Consider the following 21,236-nt stretch of genomic DNA (forward strand, 5'->3'; position numbering starts at 1 on the left):
GCTGGAGATGGTTTATGTGTGGCTGGAGATGGTTTATGCGTGGCTGTAGGTGGTTTATGTGTGGCTGGAGATGGTTGACGTGTGGCTGAAGATGGTTTATGAGTGGCTGGAGATGGTTTATGAGTGGCTTGGGATGGTTTATTTGTGGCTGGAGATGGTTTATGTGTGCCTGAAGATGGTTTATTTGTGGCTGTAGGTGGTTTATGCGTGGCTGGAGGTGGTTGAAGCGTGGCTGAAGATGATTTATGCATGCCTGGAGATGGTTTATGCATGGCTGGAGATAGTTTATGCGTGGTTGGAGATGGTTTAAGTGTGACTGGAGATGGTTTATGTGTGGCTGTAGATGGCTTATGAGTGGCTGGAGATGGTGTTTGTGCAGCTACAGATGGTTTATGAGTGGCTGCAGATGGTTTATGTGTGGCTGTAGATGGTTTATGTGTGGCTGTAGATGGTTTTGTGTGGCTGGAGATGGTTTATGAGTGGCTGTAGATGGTGTATGTGTGGCTGCAGATGGTTTATGAGTGGCTGCGGATGGTTTATTTGTGGCTGCAGATGGTTTATGTGCGGCTGGAGATGGTTTAAGTGTGACTGGAGATGGTTTAAGTGTGACTGGAGATGGTTTATGTGTGGCTGTAGATGGTTTATGAGTGGCTGGAGATGGTTTATGTGTGGCTGGAGGTGGCTTATGTGTGGCTGTAGATGGTTTATTTGTGGCTGGAGGTGGTTTATGAGTGGCTGGAGATGGTGTATGTGTGGCTGCAGATGGTTTATGAGTGGCTGGAGATGGTTCAAGTGTGACTGGAGATGGTTTATGTGTGGCTGGAGATGGTTTATGAGTGGCTGCGGATGGTTTATGAGTGGCTGGAGATGGTTCAAGTGTGACTGGAGATGGTTTATGTGTGGCTGGAGATCGTTTATGTGTGGCTGGAGATGGTTTACAAGTGGCTGGAGATGGTGTATGTGTGGCTGTCGATGGTTTATGAGTGGCTGCGCATGGTTTATTTGTGGCTTCAGATGGTTTATGTGTGGTTGGAGATGGTTTATGTGTGGCTGGAGATTGTTTATGTGTTCCTGGAGATGGTTTACGTGTGGCTGGAGATGGTTTATTGTGACTGGAGGTGATTTATGTGTGGCTGCAGATGGTTTATGTGTGGCTGGAGATGTTTTATGTGTGGCTGGAGATTATTTATGCGTGGCTGAAGATGGTTTATGCGTGGCTGAAGATGGTTTATGCGTGGCTGGAGGTGGTTTATGTGTGGCTGGAGATGGTTTTTGTGTTCCTGGAGATGGTTTATGTGTGGCTGGAGATGGTTTCAGGGTGACTGGAGATGGTTTATGTGTGACTGAAGATGGCTTATGTGTGACTGGAGATGGTTTATTTGTGGCTGGAGATGGTTTCAATGTGGCTGGAGATCGTTTATATGTGGCTGTGGATGGTTTATTTGTTGCTGTAGTTGGTTTTTGAGTGGCTGGAGGTGGTTTATGTGTGGCCGCAGATGGTTTATGTGTGGCTCCAGATGGTTATTTTGTTGCTAGTGATGATTTATGCGTGGGTGGAGGTGGTTTATGTGTGGCTGGAGATGGTTTCTGTGTGACTGGAGATGGTTTGTGTGGCTGGAGATGGTTTACACGTGGCTGAAGGTGGTTTAAGTTTGGCTGGAGATGGTTTATGTGTGGCTGGAGGTGGTTTATGTGTGGCTGGAGATGGTTTCTGTGTGACTGGAGATGGTTTGTGTGGCTGGAGATGGTTTATGCGTGGCTGGAGGTGGTTTAAGTTTGTCTGGAAATGGTTTATGTGTGGCTGGAGATGGTTTCTGCCTGGCTGGAGTTGGTTTATGTGTGGCTGGAGATGGTTTAAGTGTGACTGAAGATGGTTTATGTGTGACTGGAGATGGTTTATGTGTAACTGGAGATGGTTTATGCGTGGCTGGAGATGGTTTATTTGTGGCTGGAAATGGTTTATGCGTGGCTGGAGATTGTTTATGCGTGGCTGGAGATTCTTTGTGTGGCTGCAGATGGTTTTTGTGTGGCTGGAGATAGTTTATGCATGGCTCGAGGTCATTGATGCGTGTTTGGAGATGGTTTCTGCGTGGCTGGAGATAGTTTATTTATTGCTGTGGATGGTTTATGTGTGGCTGGAGGTGTTTACGTGTTCCTGGAGATGGTTTATATGTGGCTGGAGATGGTTTATGTGTGTCTGGAGACGGTTTCTGTGTGACTGGAGAAGGTTTATGTTTGGCTGGAGATGGTTTATGTGTGGCTGGAGATGGTTTATGTGTGACTGGAGATGGTTTATGGGTGACTGGAGATGGCTTATGTGTGGCTGCAGATGGTTCATGTGTTGCTGGAGATGGTTTATTTGTGGCTGTAAATGGTTTATGTGTGGCTGGAGATGGTTTATGTGTGGCTGGAGATGGTTTATGTGTTACTGCAGATGGTTTATGTGTGACTGGAGATGGTTTATGCATGGCTCGAGGTCGTTTCTGCGTGTTTGGAGATGGTTTATGCGTGGCTGGAGATGGTGTATGTGTGGCTGTCGATGGTTTATGAGTGGCTGCGCATGGTTTATTTGTGGCTTCAGATGGTTTATGTGTGGTTGGAGATGGTTTATGTGTGGCTGGAGATGGTTTATGTGTTCCTGGAGATGGTTTACGTGTGGCTGGAGATGGTTTATTGTGACTGGAGGTGATTTATGTGTGGCTGCAGATGGTTTATGCGTGGCTGGAGATGGTTTATTTATTGCTGTAGATGGTTTATGTGTGGCTGGAGGTGGTTCTTGTGTTCCTGGAGATGGTTTATATGTGACTGGAGATGGTTTATGTCTGGCTGGAGATGGTTTATTTGTGGCTGTGGATGGTTTATGTATGGCTGGAGATGGTTTATGTGTGGCTGGAGAAGGTTTATGTTTGGCTGGAGATGGTTTTTGTGTGGCTGGAGATGGCTTATGTGTGACTGGAGATGGTTTATTTGTGGCTGGAGATGGTTTATATGTGGCTGGAGATGGTTTATGTGTGGCTGTTGATGGTTTATTTGTTGCTGTCGATGGTTTATTTGTTGCTGTAGATGGTTAATTTGTTGCTGTAGATGGTTTATTTGTTGCTGTAGATCGTTTATATGTGTGGCTGGAGATGGTTTATTTGTTGCTGAAGATGGTTTATGAGTGGCTGTAGATTGTTTATGAGTGGCTGGAGATGGTTTATTTGTTGCTGTTGATTGTTTATGAGTGGCTGGAGATGGTTTACTTGTTGCTGTAGATGCTTTATGAGTGGCTGGATGTCGATGGTTTACCGTTTTTGGCCCTATCCTGTTCACAGACACTTCGACAGACAGGGGTGAAACCACAATCTCTGGCCACCTTCAGCGGCAGAGGTAATCAGATGGCTTTGAACCAGAAACCTTTGGAGTCCGTTCCCCATTGTTCATCATCTGGGTTTGTGAAAAGTCCTTGACGCATCACTAAAGTTAATGGATGTTGTAATTGTTTTATAAACATTAATTTATTGGCTGGCTGATAATAATGGATGTAAACAGACAGGGTGGAATCATTCGTCTTTCTTCAAACAATAACATCTTGGAACGTGTCCATGTGAGCAGTGTGGCTTTTATCATTGACCTGTGAGCCAGGTACGGAGTCGTTTCGGTACTTTAGACAGCTTGCGAAGAATCAATTTTGTAAATGCACTTCATGACGTCACAAGTGACGCGAGTTTGCTCCTCATCCATCATACACTTTCCTTAAAATAACTCTTCCTCCCTCCCCCTGCACAAACCAGCATATTACAATGTACTTCAGGACGAAGGCATCCATGATAAACTCTTGTTAAACAGTGATCGACATTCTGCCTTTATTTTGCGTGTTGAGTTGAGTTGAAAGTTTAAATAATAATAATAATCCTAATAATAATAACTGGAGTGAAGTTGATGGCACGTCATCATAAATCTCCACGCTCCCCACCTCAAGGAAAGTTGCAAGATGGTAAAAAAAAATTCCACCGGGAATGACCAAATATCAAATTTTGAGGTTAAAAAAAAATCTGTTTTCACCCCCACCCCCTGGGTCATGAACCGGGTGTCAAATACAAAACTTCGTTACATATTTCATGTATCCCCCAATGTTGATGCATAACACTGGTCAACAACAAATTTGTTGTCTGCATTTTTTAAGCTGATTTAGGACAAATCTGATGCGCTGAATCCAAAACTCACATTAGTTTTGTTCAATCAGGTCAAGTTTTTGAGATATGGCCACATGTCGTTTTTTACATTTTTGTTCACATGTACGCATGTGTGGAGCATTTTAGAAGAAGTTGGTGGGGGTAAAATGTCATGTCAAATAATTGTTTTGATTGGAAATAATTATTTTAATGACAAGAAGTATTCAGGTACGATAGTTCTAGGTGATTATGTCGAAAAGGGATCAGTTTGAGTCATAAAACCTCAAAATCTTCCAAAAATTGGTGAGGCAAAGCATAAAGTTCGTGGATCAAAACTAAAGTTAATGGGGCAGATTTTGTAATAATGTGATATAAAAAAGTTGTATTTGTTGAAATAACGAACTCTGAAGAATGTACAATACCTACACAGAGACAGAATACTCTTCCCACCGCTGCACATCAAGCTCGGCTTAATCAAGCAGTTCACCAAGGCTCTGGACAAAGATGGTGACTGCTTCACTTACTTGTGCCAGGCTTTTCCAGGATTGACCATGGAGAAGTTGAAAGCTGGCATCTTTGATGGTTCTCAGATCCGTCAGCTCATCAGAGATCCAGAGTTCAAAAACTCAATGAACGAAGTGGAACTGGAAGCGTGGAAGACATTTGTTTTGGTAGTGAAGAACTTTCTTGGCAACAATAAGGCCAGAAACTACGCAGAACTTGTCAACAACATGCTGACTGCTTTCAGAAACCTGGGCTGCAACATGAGCATCAAGATGCACTACCTATTTTCACATATGAACCGGTTTCCTGAGAACTTGGGTTCAATGAGTGACGAGCAGGGGGAGAGATTCCATCAGGACATGAAGGAGATGGAGACCAGGTATCAGGGTCGCTGGGACGCAGTCATGATGGCTGACTACTGTTGGAATCTGAAGAGAGACCTCCCTGCCGCTGAACATTCCAGGAGTTCGAAGAAACGGAAGTTCAAGCCCTGAAGTTTGAACAGTGGTGACGCAACATGCAATTTACTTGTACTTACCTTTATCAATGCCCACCATTCAGATGACAGTAATCGATGTTTCTATCATGTAATCAATAAATGTTGTTGGCAAAACATTTTTTTTTCTTAAAAACATGTTTAGGATGATATGTGTTGACAAAAATCAGCTTATAATGCCACAAAAATGTAATTGATTTTGTCACAAGATCTGATTTTTTCAAATCAACTTAGCACAAAAACCTGACCTGATGGAGAGAAACGGATGCCATTTCCTGATTCAGCAGTGCCAGAATACCCTAATTCACTTGTAGAAATTTAGACAACATTCAGAAAGTAAAAAATTGTTGACCAGTGTAATCCAAAGTTTCATTGATAAAGGTTTAAAATGTGTCCGTAATTGTATTTTTGGGGGATTTGACCTTTTGCCCCACCCCAGGGTCCGAGGGGGTGGATAGTGCTCTCACTCCTTGCCAAGTGGTGATCATCACCACCAAGTTTGGTGAATTGATACACACGTCTGTTTTGGAGATGGTGTGAAGGACACATGGACAGGACAGGACAGGATAGAGCCAGACAACATCATTGGTTGTTTGTATTTTTTGAAGTGTGGGGATAATAACGCGTGACCTTTGCAAGGAACTTCAACACAAGAGGCTGCCATTTGGCCCATCAGGCTTGTGCAATCATTGCCAACATATGGTTGATTGTCCATCGTCTATCCTTTTAAATGCTGGGCGTCAAGCAAGGAAGCAGCACGCAAGTCTTTGGTGTGACTCGTAAGTCTTTTTAAACCTTTGGTGTGATGCAGCCACGGTTTGAACCACCAACCTCCCAGACTCATAGCAGATCCATTGCACCACCGAGTCTGGCATAACTGAGAAAAGGAAGAGTACGAGAGCAAAGACGTGTGAAAATATGTAGGACATACGTCCATCCATTGGGACCAGACTCTGTACGGAGCGTTGGTGTTGTCGAAGCGGTCTCCTGGGCTATTGGGCACAATCCTGGAGAGGTCACCACTCCGACACAGGATACTCGAATGGCTCGATCATCCCAGCAAGCTGGTACTCATTTTGCCGACCTCGGAAGGATGACAGGCTGAGTCAGCCCCACCTGACTTTTGGGTATTTTGGGTCGTTTGTTTCCTTGGGGACTTTTGGGTATTTTGGATCTTTTGGCTCCTCTGGGTCTTTTGGGTTCTCATGCTCTTCAGGGTGTTGGGTGTCTTCAAAGGTCGAGGGGTCTCAGCAGTCTCAAGGGTCAAAAAGGTACATTCCAAAAGTGTGTAATTAATTAATAGACGTACATAATTAATTGACACAAAAACGATGTCACACACACACACACACACACACACACACACACACACACACACACATACACACACACACACACCTCATCCATTTATAGTAGATGTGGTATGATAATTGTCTCATTTTGTTATATACTGAGACGGTTCTGCAAAACCGACACTCCCCAAGGCAATGGCACACAACGTATAGCAGTTCCCGAGAGAGTTATTCCGTTATTGTTCGTTCTCGAAAGCCCTTCCCGAATGTGTGATGGGTTGATGGGCGAATATGCGTCATGTGGGGAAGTGGCCATGTACAGGGAGGGTGTGGGGAAGTGGCCATGTACAGGGAGGGTGTGGGGAAGTGGCCATGTACAGGGAGGGTGTGGGGAAGTGGCCATGTACAGGGAGGGTGTGGGGAAGTGGCCATGTACAGGGAGGGTGTGGGGAAGTGGCCATGTACAGGGAGGGTGTGGGGAAGTGGCCATGTACAGGGAGGGTGTGGGGAAGTGGCCGTGTGCTGTGTGCAGGGAGGGTGTGGGGAAGTGGCCGTGTGCTGTGTGCAGGGAGGGTGTGGGGAAGTGGCCGTGTGCTGTGTGCAGGGAGAGTGTGGGGAAGTGGCCGTGTGCTGTGTGCAGGGAGGGTGTGGGGAAGTAGCCGAGTGCTGTGTGCATGAAGGGTGTGGGGAAGTGGCCATGTGCTGTTTGGGGAAGTGGCCGTGTGCTCTGTGCAGGAAGAGTGTTGGAGTGAATGCCATTCAATGTACAATGTGTGCTGAGTGGATTCATCAAAAGTGTAGTGGTGAGAGGGTCATTAACCAGCGTGGAAGCTCCATTCCAGTGTAAGGTGTGTACATGGGGAGCAGCAGATGGAGGAATTATTGAGTTGGATCTCGGAGATGGTGTGAAGCTGGAAGGTGTGAAAACATTTTGCCATCTCGGAGACATGCTGAATGGAGAAGGTGGATCAGACTCGGCGATGGTTGCTGGAGCGAGATGTGTGTGGAAGAAGTTTCGGGAACTGAGTGGCGTGCTGACGAGGAGGGGAGTGTTGTTGAAGTTGAAGGGAAAGGTGTATGCTACATGTGTGAGAAGTGCAATGATTTATGGAAGCGAGACTTGGGTAATGAACATGGAGCAGCAACGAAGGCTGGAAGGGGTGGAAATGCGAATGGTTCGGTGGATGTGCGGAGTATCGTTCAGAGAGAGGAAGACAAATGATGACTTGCAGAAGATGATTGGAATAGAGTCTGTGATGGAGGTTGTGAAGATAAACAGGTTGAGATGGTTGGGTCATGTGTTGAGGAAGGATGAAAGTGACCGGGTGAGAGGAGTGTTGGAAATGAATATCGAAGGAAGTCGAGGACGGGGAAGGCCGAGAAAACTTGGCCGAAGGTGGTGGAAGAAGAAATGCAGGTCGGGGGGTTAACAAGGGGAGATGAAGAAAATAGGGAAAAGTGGAGAAGATCGTCTTGGGGCCCGCAAGGCTAACCCCCACTCTAGCAGGGAAAATGACCTGAAAAATTCCTGTTGGGTGCGTCGTGTGTGATTCGGTCATATTTTCCCCCATCTTGAGTCTCCGCACACGAACCTCTCCTTCACACAAACACACACACAGTTCGTTTGCATCACTCGCCAAATCGCCATTTGAATGGCGCGGCACAATCCAACTGGCACATCACTTCAACCTTCACCGTACTCTACCCACCAACGCTACAACATTCACACAATGATCAAGACGCCTTTATAAAAACTCCACGTCATTGTAACATTACCCAAGCACACTATACTATATGTTTGCCATTTCCACCTCAACCACCATGAACCATGACGCCACAACTCACCAGTACCACCTTAGGTGTACTCCGGAACAATGGGTGCAACATACCTATTATAGAAACTTGGATCTGGACGTTCAGGTGTCTAACTCGAAGCTCAAGTGTGTGCAAAGTCCAATTCAACACCTTCGGGAGAGCCCTGGCGCTCCGCTCCGTGATGTTCCCCATTGGGTGTCCATCGTACGTTCACGCCCGGAGAGCAGAGCCAAATACCCCAGTGCCATGTTACGTCCGGAGCTCCATAGTGTGGGGAAACCCAGAGCACAATGCCGGCATCTTCGCGTCAGTGCCCTCGAGAGGGCGGGGCCGGCGCTGGGGTAATCGTGCATACACCAATAGGAGCGCTAGAAAACTCAACGACCTGTTTTTACCCACTTGTAGACTCCTCCCTCGCCGAGGGATTAGATAAGCGTTTCGTTCCACACAAAGGGTACACAGATCGTAGAGCTCAGATGAGATCTCTTCCTTGGCTTGGTGATGAGAGGCGGAACGGAGCATACGGGTCGTAGCAAGGGAAATGGAGTTCACGGAGCGGAGCGCAAGAGATCCGGGCAGTCGACCGAGCGCAGTCGTTAGGGCCAAGCCAATAACGTGAACACTTTCAGACTTTCTTACACTTCATTAGGCCACCTCTCAGTAAGGTCTGACGATATATCGATATACCAGTTATTCTGGGATGATTTTTCATGTCAATATACCGGTATACCAAAGAACATCAGAAATAAAAAAAACCCGGTACTTCACCAACAAATCGAAGAAAGGTGTTTCCAATCCCTAAATGCCGGACATGATTTTAAAAGAATTGATGCAGCCGGCGTCTCGGCTACCCCTGGAGCAGTGAAACGTATGACGTCAAGACGTACCATGAAGTAAGTGTGGAAGGTTTTAAATTGTAACCCTCAGCATCCGAGCACCGTACAAGCGATCGCGTTTTTCTTCGCCCTCGTGGCTGTTTTTAAAGCAATTGCCAATGAGTTATTTCATATGAATCAGGTGTGCTTGAGAAAGTCTGTGCTGATTACTGACATGGTGATCCACAATAGTCAAACCTGTACAGTGATTCACGATAGTCACACCTGGACGACGATCCGCAATACTTTCAACCCTTCTTTAACTTCAGCTCCGCATCCATCGCCAGACCTTCACCCTTTAGCTACCAAACAGTAACTCCTCAGTCCACACGATCCTGTCTTTTTGCCTTTCAAACCACATAATTCCCATGGGAAACTTCCCTCACCTGAATCCACACATTCGTTTCTCCATCTCAAACCCCCTCCCCTCATCCTTTCACCTTCAACTCCACTTCACACCATCCCCTCCTAACCCTCCCTCCTCACCTCCCACTCCACACGATCTCCTTCTAATGGAAAAGGGGGAGCTGTTGATGAGGAAAGAGACTGACCAGGCATTGGATGGAAGGAAAATCCAAACCAAGATGCCGGAGCTAAAGGATGTCTTGGTTGACCAGGAAGTTTGAGACCGGGATGCTGAGAACAAGGGATCAGCGAAGCTGCATGTGGATCATCGACGCCATGCTAAATAATCTGATGTGTTGCGGAAACGAGAGAATCCAAGAAAACTTGACAGCCTTCCTGTCAGACCCTTGCACTGTGGTCTCCAAGACAGGAAGCAAGGTGACAATACAGTCACCAGATGGAGTTTGTTATGACAGAAACACGTCACACGTGAAGAAGTATCGACATCAAAATGTTCCTGATTATGGGGAATCTGGAGACGAGCGGCGAGGAGATGGGACGCAGAGGGGTGCAGAGACTGATGAGGCGGCTGAACTACCCATCAGGGTTCCACAAGTGGACGTGGCAGAGAAACCTCGAGATCCACAGGTATCGCCAGATTAACATACAAGGCAAGATCAGAAGGATGCATCGTTATGACCTCATGCTCCAGGGATGTCATGATAATGGTTTGCATTGTGTTTGGATACTTTTGACTACGTCACTACATTGTACTGTCACGGTGCTGTGAAACAACAACAACCACCGGAAGAGGAGGTTCAAAGATGGCTGATTGAAACCAACACCACCAGCGATAGTGGTGACCCGTAATCACGCTGGTTTCTGTGTTTCTTGGGCTCGACGATGTGACACCCTCCTCATCCGGGGGTTAGGGTGAGGAATTAATTTTTTGAGATATTGTGCTGTACATCACAATTAAATGTGTGTGTGTGTGTGTGTGTGTGTGTGTGTGTGTGTGTGTGTGTGTGTGTGTGTGTGTGTGTGTGTGTGTGTGTGTGTGTGTGTGTGTGTGTGTGCCATTCATTCGGGAAAAAAACATTCCCCACTTCACACCATCCCTTCCTAACCCCCGTCTTCACCTCCCTCCTAACACCATCCCCTCCTAACACCCCATCTTCACACAATCTCCTTCTAACTTCTCACCCCTGACTTCACACCATCACCATCTCACCCCCATCCACTTCACACCATCCCCTTCTAACCCCTCCCCTCCTTCCTTACCCACCCCCACCCCAATTTACACCATCCCCTGCTCACCCTGTTCACTCCACATCTCAGGTCAGGTCAGGTATGGGAGCATGCGCCAGAGCAGCACGTCACTTCGTCCACTTTCCGCCGGTACTCCAGGGGCCTCTGTCTGGCCATCCCCCAGGCATCTGCCTGGCCCATCCCCATCTCCTTGAGATGCCGATCAACCTGCTGCAACCACGAGGCACGTGGTCGGCCCATTGGCCTCCTCCACTCAGGAGACTCCCTCGCTGAGAGAAACTGGTGAGCAGGATCAGCGTCAGGAAAACGAGCCACATGTCCAGACAGCCCCAGCTGATGCTCACGGACTATGCAGGTAACGAATCTCATTTGAGTCTCTCTCAGCAACCGCTCGTTGGACACAAAATCCGACCAGCGATAGCCAAGGATTCTCCGAAGAGACCTGGTACCAAAGGAATTAAGTCTCCCTCTCAGATCCTTGGTCAGAGTCCAAGTCTCGCATCCATAGAGTAAGACTGGAAGCACCAAGGACCTGAAGACTCGGGCTTTCATCCTGCCGCACAGGTACCGGCAGCACCACACCCCATTATCCAGTGAATCCATGACTCCCCAGGCCCGACCCAGACGTCTATTGACCTCTGACTCACAGCCAGCAGAGACATGAATATCACTGCCAAGGTAAGTGAATCTCTCCAGGACCTCAACATCTTCACCACAAACAGGCACAGACAGGACAGCAGCATCCAAAATGACATTGAAAGCCTGGATCTTCGTTTTGACCCAGGAAACCCATAATCCCAGCGGCTCCGACTCATCATTCAGCACCTCGAGGGCCCCCAAAAGGATATCTAAAGTCTCCGCAAAGATGACTGCATCATCTGCGAAATCAAGGTCAGAGATCTTGACATTCCCAAACGACACACCGCAGCTTGATCTCTCAGACATCCTCCCAAGAATCCAGTCCATACAAGTGCTGAAAAGTGTGGGGCGCAGTACACACCCCTGACGAACTCCAGTAACAACGGGAAATAAGTCAGAGATGATACCACCACATCTCACAGCACTCTCAGTACCACAGTCGGGTTCAGACATCAGATCGATCAGTTTTGGTGGCACCCCACGAAAACCTAAAATCCTCCAGAGGACATCCCGATTCACTGAATCAAACGCTTTACAGAGATCAACATAGGCTGCAAGCAGCCCCTGCTGAAACTCACGTCTGCGTTCGGTGAGGACCCGAAGAGCAAGGATACGGTCAATCGTTGACCTCTTTGGTGTAAAGCCTGACTGCTCTGGACGCTGGTGCTCAAGCAGATGGTGGCGAACCCAATCAAGAATTATCCGAGCAAAGACCTTGCCCGGCACTGAGAGCAGCGTCACCCCTCAGTAGTTGTTGCAGTGTTGACGTTCACCCTTCCCTTTCCAGAGAGGGACAACAAGGCCCCTCTTCCAGTCAGTTGGGATGATGCCTGTGTTCCAGGCAGAGCACAGAACTGCATGCAACAACATGAGCACAGCATTTCCACCAGCCTCGAGAAGTTCAGCATGGATGCCACAGATCTCTGGAGCTTTACCCCATTTCAACCGGTTCACCGCAGCCTGTGTTTCCACAAGCGAAGCTGGACCACAGTTGATTGGAGGGTCAGCAACAGGGATTGTAACACCCCTGACGTCCAACTCGACAGCTGGTGGATCAGCCTGGTACAACCGCTCAAAGTAACCGGCCCAGCGGGCCTTCACTTCGGACTCCTCTGTCTAGAGCCTACCACCCTCTGCTCTAACTGCGGTACACCGAGGCATGGGCTTGGATGAACGCAATGTACGAATTCCCCTCTAAGTAGGACGAGAATCACCTGTCCACAGGTGATGCTCTACCCCCTCACAGATTCCTCACACATAGGCCTCCTTGTCCACCCTCAGTGCACGTACAGTTTTATGCCTCAGCTCCCTGAACAGCTCAGCTCTGCCATTCAGCCTGGCCCTGCGACTCTGGTCAATGGTATCCAGTGTCCCTTGAGAGACAAAATTCTTCTTTGCCCTGCGGTGAGTTCCAAGACATCCACCGGCAACATCAAGGACGGTGGTCTTGAAGGCGCTCCACAACTCTTCAGGATCTCCCAAAGCACCCAGACCTCTAAAATCTCTACTCAGCTTGTTCGCAAACTCCTCAGCTACCCTCTCATCCTTGAGCTTGCCAACATCCAGCTTAGGCTGGGATGGCACCATTCTCCTGGATTTAAGATGCAACTTCAGAGTTGCTACAACAAGCCGGTAGTCAGTATTGAGGAACTGAGCACTCCGGTGGACCTTGCAGTTCTGGATCATCCTCCAGCGACCGTCAACGACGACATGGGCAATCTCCTTTGCCACACCGTCAGCGTTGGAATACCAAGTCCAGCGATGAGCTTGTGGGCGCTGAAACCATGAACCGGCCACTGTAAGTTCAAGACTTCTTGCAAAGTCAAGGAACTTGGTCCCCATGGGTCAGGAACTATGAACCAGAATAGCACTAACACATGTCTCATCACCATCCCTATCAGTTCCAGTCGATGCATTGAAATCCCCCAAGACTAGAAGTGTATCTCGTCTGGGGCACTGATCAACCACAGACTCGAGCGTGGCGTAGAATGCATCCTTCACAGTGAGATCACTCGCCTCAGTCGGAGCAGAAACAGAGACCAGGGAAATGACACCAAAGGAGTGACGAATCCTTAGTCTCATTATATGCTCGTTGACCGGTGTTACTTCAATTATTATCATTGGAGTCAGCTTATTGGACACAGCTACAGGAACTCCTTGGGAATGGTAACTATTAGAGTGACCAGACCAATCGTAGGTGTAACCACCCACCATTATCTCGCCGCAATCCAGTCTCCGAACCTCAGAGAGTGCTGCAATACCGATGGCCAAACGCTTGAGCTCAGATGATAACAGACAGGTGATCATCCTCTCTTTGGGATCGGACATTCCAGGTACCCACCCGAAGGGACCGCCTCAGGTTAACCCAAGGAGACCGCCGTCTGGTGGACGACACTTCAGCACCACTCCGACACACTCTCCCGCAATCTGACCTGGGAATTTAACCCCATGGTTTCCCTCCTATCATCAAAGATTGGGGGTCTCGAAGGATTTGCCCCAATCCCGTCATCCGGTGAGCTGCCCTGCGAAGGGAAGCTGCACAGGAGGTACTCCCACGGAGTGGGTTTTCAGATTTTTTTGAGTTTTTGTGTTTTGCAGAATGAATGATTTTGCGGTGGCCGGAGTGCAAATCCTGCCACCAATCTCCTAATAAGAAGTAACCCAACTACAGGAGGACATCCGCAGACACAGTTGGGCACTAGATATGGATGGCTGTTGGCTCACAAGGAGCTCCTTCACCCTTTAATCCTGCTGGGTGTCCATATCCAAACACCCTCCTCACCAAAAAACCTGGTGGGGGAGACGGTTTAGTCGCCGACAACCCGACCATGGAACAGATTAGTGCAGGTTTACATGATACCTGTAGAAAGTCACAGATCTAATCTGGCCTGACGTGACTGGTGGAGTGCATACCTTCGTCAGGCTGAACAGTTTACGTTTTGTATCCATCCCACTGATAGACTGCGTATGCATCCGGATCTTCACCAAAATCGAATTAATTTGTCCTCATCACACACCAAACTTGTCCACCAAGATTCGTTCACAACATTTTTTTGAGAAATCCTATTCATAAACAAACACACAAACAAATTCAAAATGATGTGAACGTGCATACTAATCATGTGTTGTCTTTGTGCCAAGTACAAATAAAATCGGTCTGTACATGTCTGAGATATGGTTGCGGACGGACGCATGCACAGACACAAATCGAGACCAAATCCATGAGCTCCCGTTTCAGTCCAACGGGGTCTACAAATCATTGGATTCGGAAGTTCACCAAAATCGAATCAATTTGTCCATGTTGCACACCCAACCTGTCCACCAAGTGTCGTTTGAATCCGTCCACAACTTTTTGAGATATTGTGCTGAATATCATTTTTGGCCCGATCTCTCTATGCTGAAGAATCACTGAAGAGGTGAGCTTGGTGTTGGTTCAGGTGGCTGGCTCACGATGTTAGGGTCTTGAGATCGAGCTCGTGCCGTGCCGGTGATATAACACCCGGTGGGTTGACTCAGCCTGTCATCCTTCCAAGGTCGGCAAAATGAGTACGGGATTACTGAGAACAGGGGGCACTGCATCAGTGGCACAGCCACACTTCCAGAGATGATGCAGCCAGAAGCCATAGGCTGCATATGAAACAACAACAACAACAACAACAACTAAGAGGTTCAAGTATCTGGATCCGGATATCCACCAAATTCTGTCCATCACTGAAGGTATGTTGCTTGCTCACAGACAGACGTAAACAACATCACCCCCGTCCAGTTTTGGTGCTGAAGGTAATCAGCTTGCTACTGCTTGCCAAGCTTGCCGTTCCTTATCAATTGGCGAGCGATGGGTCATGGGAAACCACTTGGTGAGCGCTCTGCAAGCCCATGGGTAATGGAACACATGCCAGAGAAAGTCCGTCGAGTCTGAAACGCGGATGAACCAACACGCCTCACATGTGACCGGTCACAGGCAATGAAAATGACCTTTGCTTGTGGATCTGCGCCTAATTCCATGAAACGTTCACAACCCGCGCATGACCTGCAGGTGAACAGCAAAGAGACATGCGACCTGCAGGTCAACAAACACATGACCTGCAGGTGAACAGCGAACACACAGACCCGTGACCAGCGAACACACAGACCTGTGACCTGCAGGTGAGCAGGGAACAGACGCGCGACCTGCAGGTGAACAGGGAACAGACCCGACCTGCAGGTGACCAGCAAACAGACCCGCGACCTGCAGGTGAACAGGGAACAGACCCGACCTGCAGGTGACCAGCAAACAGACCCGCGACCTGCAGGTGACCAGAGAACAGACCCGCGACCTGCAGGTGACCAGAGAACAGACCCGCGACCTGCAGGTGACCAGTGAACAGACCCACGACCTGCAGGTGACCAGGGAACACAGACCTGTGACCTGCAGGTGAACAGGGAACAGACGCGCGACCTGCAGGTGAACAGGGAACAGACCCGACCTGCAGGTGACCAGCAAACAGACCCGCGACCTGCAGGTGACCAGAGAACAGACCCGCGACCTGCAGGTGACCAGAGAACAGACCCGCGACCTGCAGGTGACCAGTGAACAGACCCACGACCTGCAGGTGACCAGCGAACACGCAGACCCATGACCTGCAGGTGAACAGCCAACAAACGCATGACTGCAGGTGAACAAACGCATGACCCGCAGGTGAACAGACCAGCGAACACACAGACCCGCAACCTGCAGGTGACCAGCGAACGACACACGTACCGCTCGGTATCCGGGGGTTCCTTGTCCGCTGGAGATCATAGGGAAGCGACGCGGTTTCCTGCTGCACGTCGGGGGAGTCTTCAGCTGATGTTCACGTGCGGGGCGCAAGGAGTGCCGAGCGCTCGTCCGTTTGACGTCATCACGCCAGAGGACCCACAAGGGGTGCATTGGACGTCCTTTTCAATCCCGTGCTTCGTTTGCTTTCCTCCGATACAAAGCATGGATCTTGTCCGTGGGTCTTGTTTGTCTGGTCTCGTCTGTTGAAGAAACAATAAAGATGGATATCCATCTGGATGATGTTTAAAAAACCTGTCACCTCCTCCATTTGATCCGCCACGAACAACCGAACATTCTGTGAGTTAGAAATTTGACTAACCCTAACTGAGATTGTTCTTTAAAACTGAGATTATTCTTTAAAACCGAGATTCTTCTTTAAAACCGAGATTGTTCCTTAAAACCGAGATTGTTCTTTAAAACTGAGATTGTTCTTTAAAACTGAGATTATTTTTTAAAACAGATTGTTCTTTAAAACTGAGATTATTCCTTAAAACCGAGATTATTCTTTAAAACTGAGATTGTTATTTAAAAATGAGATTGTTATTTAAAACCGAGATTATTCCTTAAAACCGAGATTATTCTTTAAAACTGATTGTTCTTTAAAACTGAGATTATTCTTTAAAACTGAGATTGTTATTTAAAAATGAGATTGTTATTTAAAACTGAGATTGTTCTTTAAAACTGAGATTATTTTTTTAAAACAGATTGTTCTTTAAAACTGAGATTATTCCTTAAAACCGAGATTATTCTTTAAAACTGAGATTGTTATTTAAAAATGAGATTGTTATTTAAAACCGAGATTATTCCTTAAAACCGAGATTATTCTTTAAAACTGAGATTGTTATTTAAAACCGAGATTATTCCTTAAAACCGAGATTATTCTTTAAAAATGAGATTGTTATTTAAAACCGAGATTATTCCTTAAAACCGAGATTATTCTTTAAAACTGATTGTTCTTTAAAACTGAGATTATTCTTTAAAACTGAGATTGTTATTTAAAAATGAGATTGTTATTTAAAACTGAGATTGTTCTTTAAAACTGAGATTATTTTTTAAAACAGATTGTTCTTTAAAACTGAGATTAGTCCTTAAAACCGAGATTATTCTTTAAAACTGAGATTGTTATTTAAAAATGAGATTGTTATTTAAAACCGAGATTATTCCTTAAAACCGAGATTATTCTTTAAAACTGAGATTGTTATTTAAAAATGAGATTGTTATTTAAAACCGAGATTATTCCTTAAAACCGAGATTATTCTTTAAAACTGATTGTTCTTTAAAACTGAGATTATTATTTAAAAATGAGATTGTTATTTAAAACTGAGATTGTTCTTTAAAACTGAGATTATTTTTTACAACAGATTGTTCTTTAAAACTGAGATTATTTTTTAAAACAGATTGTTCTTTAAAACTGAGATTATTCTTTAAAACCGAGATTCTTCTTTAAAACCGAGATTGTTCCTTAAAACCGAGATTGTTCTTTAAAACTGAGATTGTTCTTTAAAACTGAGATTATTTTTTAAAACAGATTGTTCTTTAAAACTGAGATTATTCCTTAAAACCGAGATTATTCTTTAAAACTGAGATTGTTATTTAAAAATGAGATTGTTATTTAAAACCGAGATCATTCCTTAAAACCGAGATTATTCTTTAAAACTGAGATTGTTATTTAAAACTGAGATTATTCCTTAAAACCGAGATTATTCTTTAAAACTGATTGTTCTTTAAAACTGAGATTATTCTTTAAAACTGAGATTGTTATTTAAAAATGAGATTGTTATTTAAAACTGAGATTATTTTTTAAAACAGATTGTTCTTTAAAACTGAGATTATTTTTTAAAACAGATTGTTCTTTAAAACTGAGATTATTTTTTAAAACAGATTGTTCTTTAAAACTGAGATTATTCTTTAAAACCGAGATTATTCTTTAAAACTGAGATTGTTATTTAAAAATGAGATTGTTATTTAAAACCGAGATTATTCCTTAAAACCGAGATTATTCTTTAAAACTGATTGTTCTTTAAAATTGAGATTATTCTTTAAAACTGAGATTGTTATTTAAAAATGAGATTGTTATTTAAAACTGAGATTGTTCTTTAAAACTGAGATTATTTTTTAAAACAGATTGTTCTTTAAAACTGAGATTATTCCTTAAAACCGAGATTATTCTTTAAAACTGAGATTGTTATTTAAAAATGAGATTGTTATTTAAAACCGAGATTATTCCTTAAAACCGAGATTATTCTTTAAAACTGAGATTGTTATTTAAAAATGAGATTGTTATTTAAAACTGAGATTGTTCTTTAAAACCGAGATTGTTATTTAAAACAGAGATTCTTCTTTAAAACCGAGATTGTTCTTTAAAACTGAGATTGTTATTTAAAACTGAGATTGTTATTTAAAACTGAGATTGTTCTTTAAAACCGAGATTGTTCTTTAAAACCGAGATTGTTCTTTAAAACCGAGATTCTTCTTTAAAACCGAGATTCTTCTTTAAAACTGAGATTATTTTTTTAAAACAGATTGTTCTTTAAAACCGAGATTGTTCTTTAAAACTGAGATTCTTCTTTAAAACTGAGATTATTCTTTAAAACTGAGATTGTTCTTTAAAACTGAGATTGTTCTTTAAAACTGAGATTATTTTTTAAAACAGATTGTTCTTTAAAACCGAGATTGTTCTTTAAAACTGAGATTGTTCTTTAAAACTGAAATTATTCTTTAAAACTGAGATTATTCTTTAAAACTGAGATTATTCTTTAAAACTGAGATTGTTCTTTAAAACAGATGATTTTTTAAAACAGATTGTTCTTTAAAACTGAGATTGTTCTTTAAAACTGAGATTATTCTTTAAAACAGAGATTGTTCTTTAAAACTGAGATTATTCTTTAAAACTGAGATTGTTCTTTAAAACTGAGATTATTCTTTAAAACAGATTGCTCTTTAAAACTGAGATTATTCTTTAAAACAGATTGCTCTTTAAAACTGACATTATTCTTTAAAACTGACATTATTCTTTAAAACTGAGATTGTTCTTTAAAACTGAGATTATTCTATAAAACGGACCTTTTCAAATGGTTGCGCCCCGACCACGTGACATGTGCTGGTGGCTGATGGGCGAGCATGCTGTAGAAGTGCAGACATGCTCTCTCTGTGGCCGTGCTGGGCGAGCGTGCTGTAGACGTGCAGACACGCTCTCTCTGTGGCTGTGCTGGGCGAGCGTGCTGTAGACGTGCAGACATGCTCTCTCTGTGGCCGTACTGGGCGAGCGTGCTGTCGACGTGCAGACATGCTCTCTCTGTGGCCGTGCTGGGCGAGCGTGCTGTCGACGTGCAGACACGCTCTCTCTGTGGCCGTGCTGGGCGAGCATGCTATCGACGTGCAGACACGCTCTCTCTGTGGCCGTGCTGGGCGAGCGTGCTGTAGAAGTGCAGACATGCTCTCTCTGTGGCCGTGCTGGGCGAGCATACTGTAGACGTGCAGACACGCTCTCTCTGTGGCTGTGCTGGGCGAGCGTGCTGTCGACGTGCAGACACGCTCTCTTTGTGGCCGTGCTGGGTGAGCGTGCTGTCGACATACAGACACGCTCTCTCTGTGGACGTGCTGGCGAGTGTGCTGTAGACGTGCAGACACGCTCTTTCTGTGGCCGTGCTGGGCAAGCGTGCTGTAGACGTGCAGACATGCTCTTTCTGTGGACGTACAGACACGCTCTCTCTGTGGACGTGCTGGCGAGTGTGCTGTAGACGTGCAGACACGCTCTTTCTGTGGCCGTGCTGGGCAAGCGTGCTGTAGACGTGCAGACATGCTCTTTCTGAGGTCGTGCTGGGCGAGCGTGCTGTAGACGTGCAGACACTCTCTCTCTGTGGCCGTGCTGGGCGAGCGTGCTGTCGACGTGCAGACACTCTCTCTCTGTTCCATTGTTACGGTGACAAAAGCATTTGCGTGGCACCAGAAACACCAAGTCAGGTCGGACGGTCGGTTGGACGGACGGACGGTCGGTTGGTGGGTGCTGCCTAAACAGTTTCCTTGGCTATTTGACACAATCCTGGATGGGTCGCCACTCCGACACAGGATACCAGTAAGCTGACACTCATTTTGCCGACCTCGGAAGGATGACAGGCAGAGTCAACCTCACCTCGTATTAATTCAACGGCTGACAGGGCTCAAACTCAGGACCCTTGGATCCCGTGACTCAGAAGATGCATCCGAGCTCTGTTTTTGGATCTCCCATTATCATCTCAAACCATCACTTAATGACGACGTCACACACACACACACACACACACACACACACACACACACACACACACACACACACACACACACACACACACACACACACACACACACACACACACCGAATAAATAAATAAATAAACATGCCGCTTCATGCCCACATCTTCCCAAGTAATTTATATTCCAAGGTTTTTGTTGAGTTTATCAATAAAAATAGTGATGGTAGTTATGGTGGCGTAGGAAACCGATAAACCATGGTGTGTTCACTGGAGCCACAGAACTGAAAACCCGTTTACTCGTTTACTCATTTACTCGTGCTGGTTCACTTTATTAATCCTAAATAAGGGAATTCCTTGAGCGGGAATGCAACATGTTCCAAACGAAACCGTTCACCGCATCTGTCGACGTGTTCCAAACAGAGAGAGCAAAAGATGGCCCCGTGTGGGAAGTCGAAATAAATAAATGATATACATAGATAAATAAATAAATGAGTTCCGTTAACTCTTCAAATGTTAAATGAAATGCTTCAGAGCACAGAAAAACCGGGATATCCCCGATCACAGCAGGTGGAAGTGAATAACACCAAATATGGTCATGCGATATGACGTCAATGGCCGAGCTGGACGAACTCAAGAGGTGTGCTCGGGAAGAATCGCTTCGCACTACAAGGAAACGACGCGTAGCATTTCGCAAACATTCAATGAGAAGTTTATAAACAATGATATTTACTTAATAATTAAAACATTTATTTTGTCGGTGAATGTAAAAACGATGTGAATTCTCAGACGAGTACGACGTACGAATAAACCCCCCTCG

The 21,236-nt window shown here is 45.5% G+C and overlaps 1 protein-coding gene across 1 annotated transcript in view; it reads left to right on the top strand.

The window, feature by feature from the left end:
- The window catches only part of LOC147020851 (protein c-Fos-like), a 99,388-nt gene that overhangs the window by 64,319 nt on the left and 13,833 nt on the right, over positions 1-21,236 (top strand). The window lies entirely within an intron of this gene.

The sequence above is a fragment of the Eptatretus burgeri genome, chromosome 9 (genome assembly GCF_056783735.1).
Source record: "Eptatretus burgeri isolate ZD-2024b chromosome 9, Ebu_testis_v1, whole genome shotgun sequence".
Classification (NCBI taxonomy): Eukaryota; Metazoa; Chordata; class Myxini; order Myxiniformes; family Myxinidae; genus Eptatretus; species Eptatretus burgeri.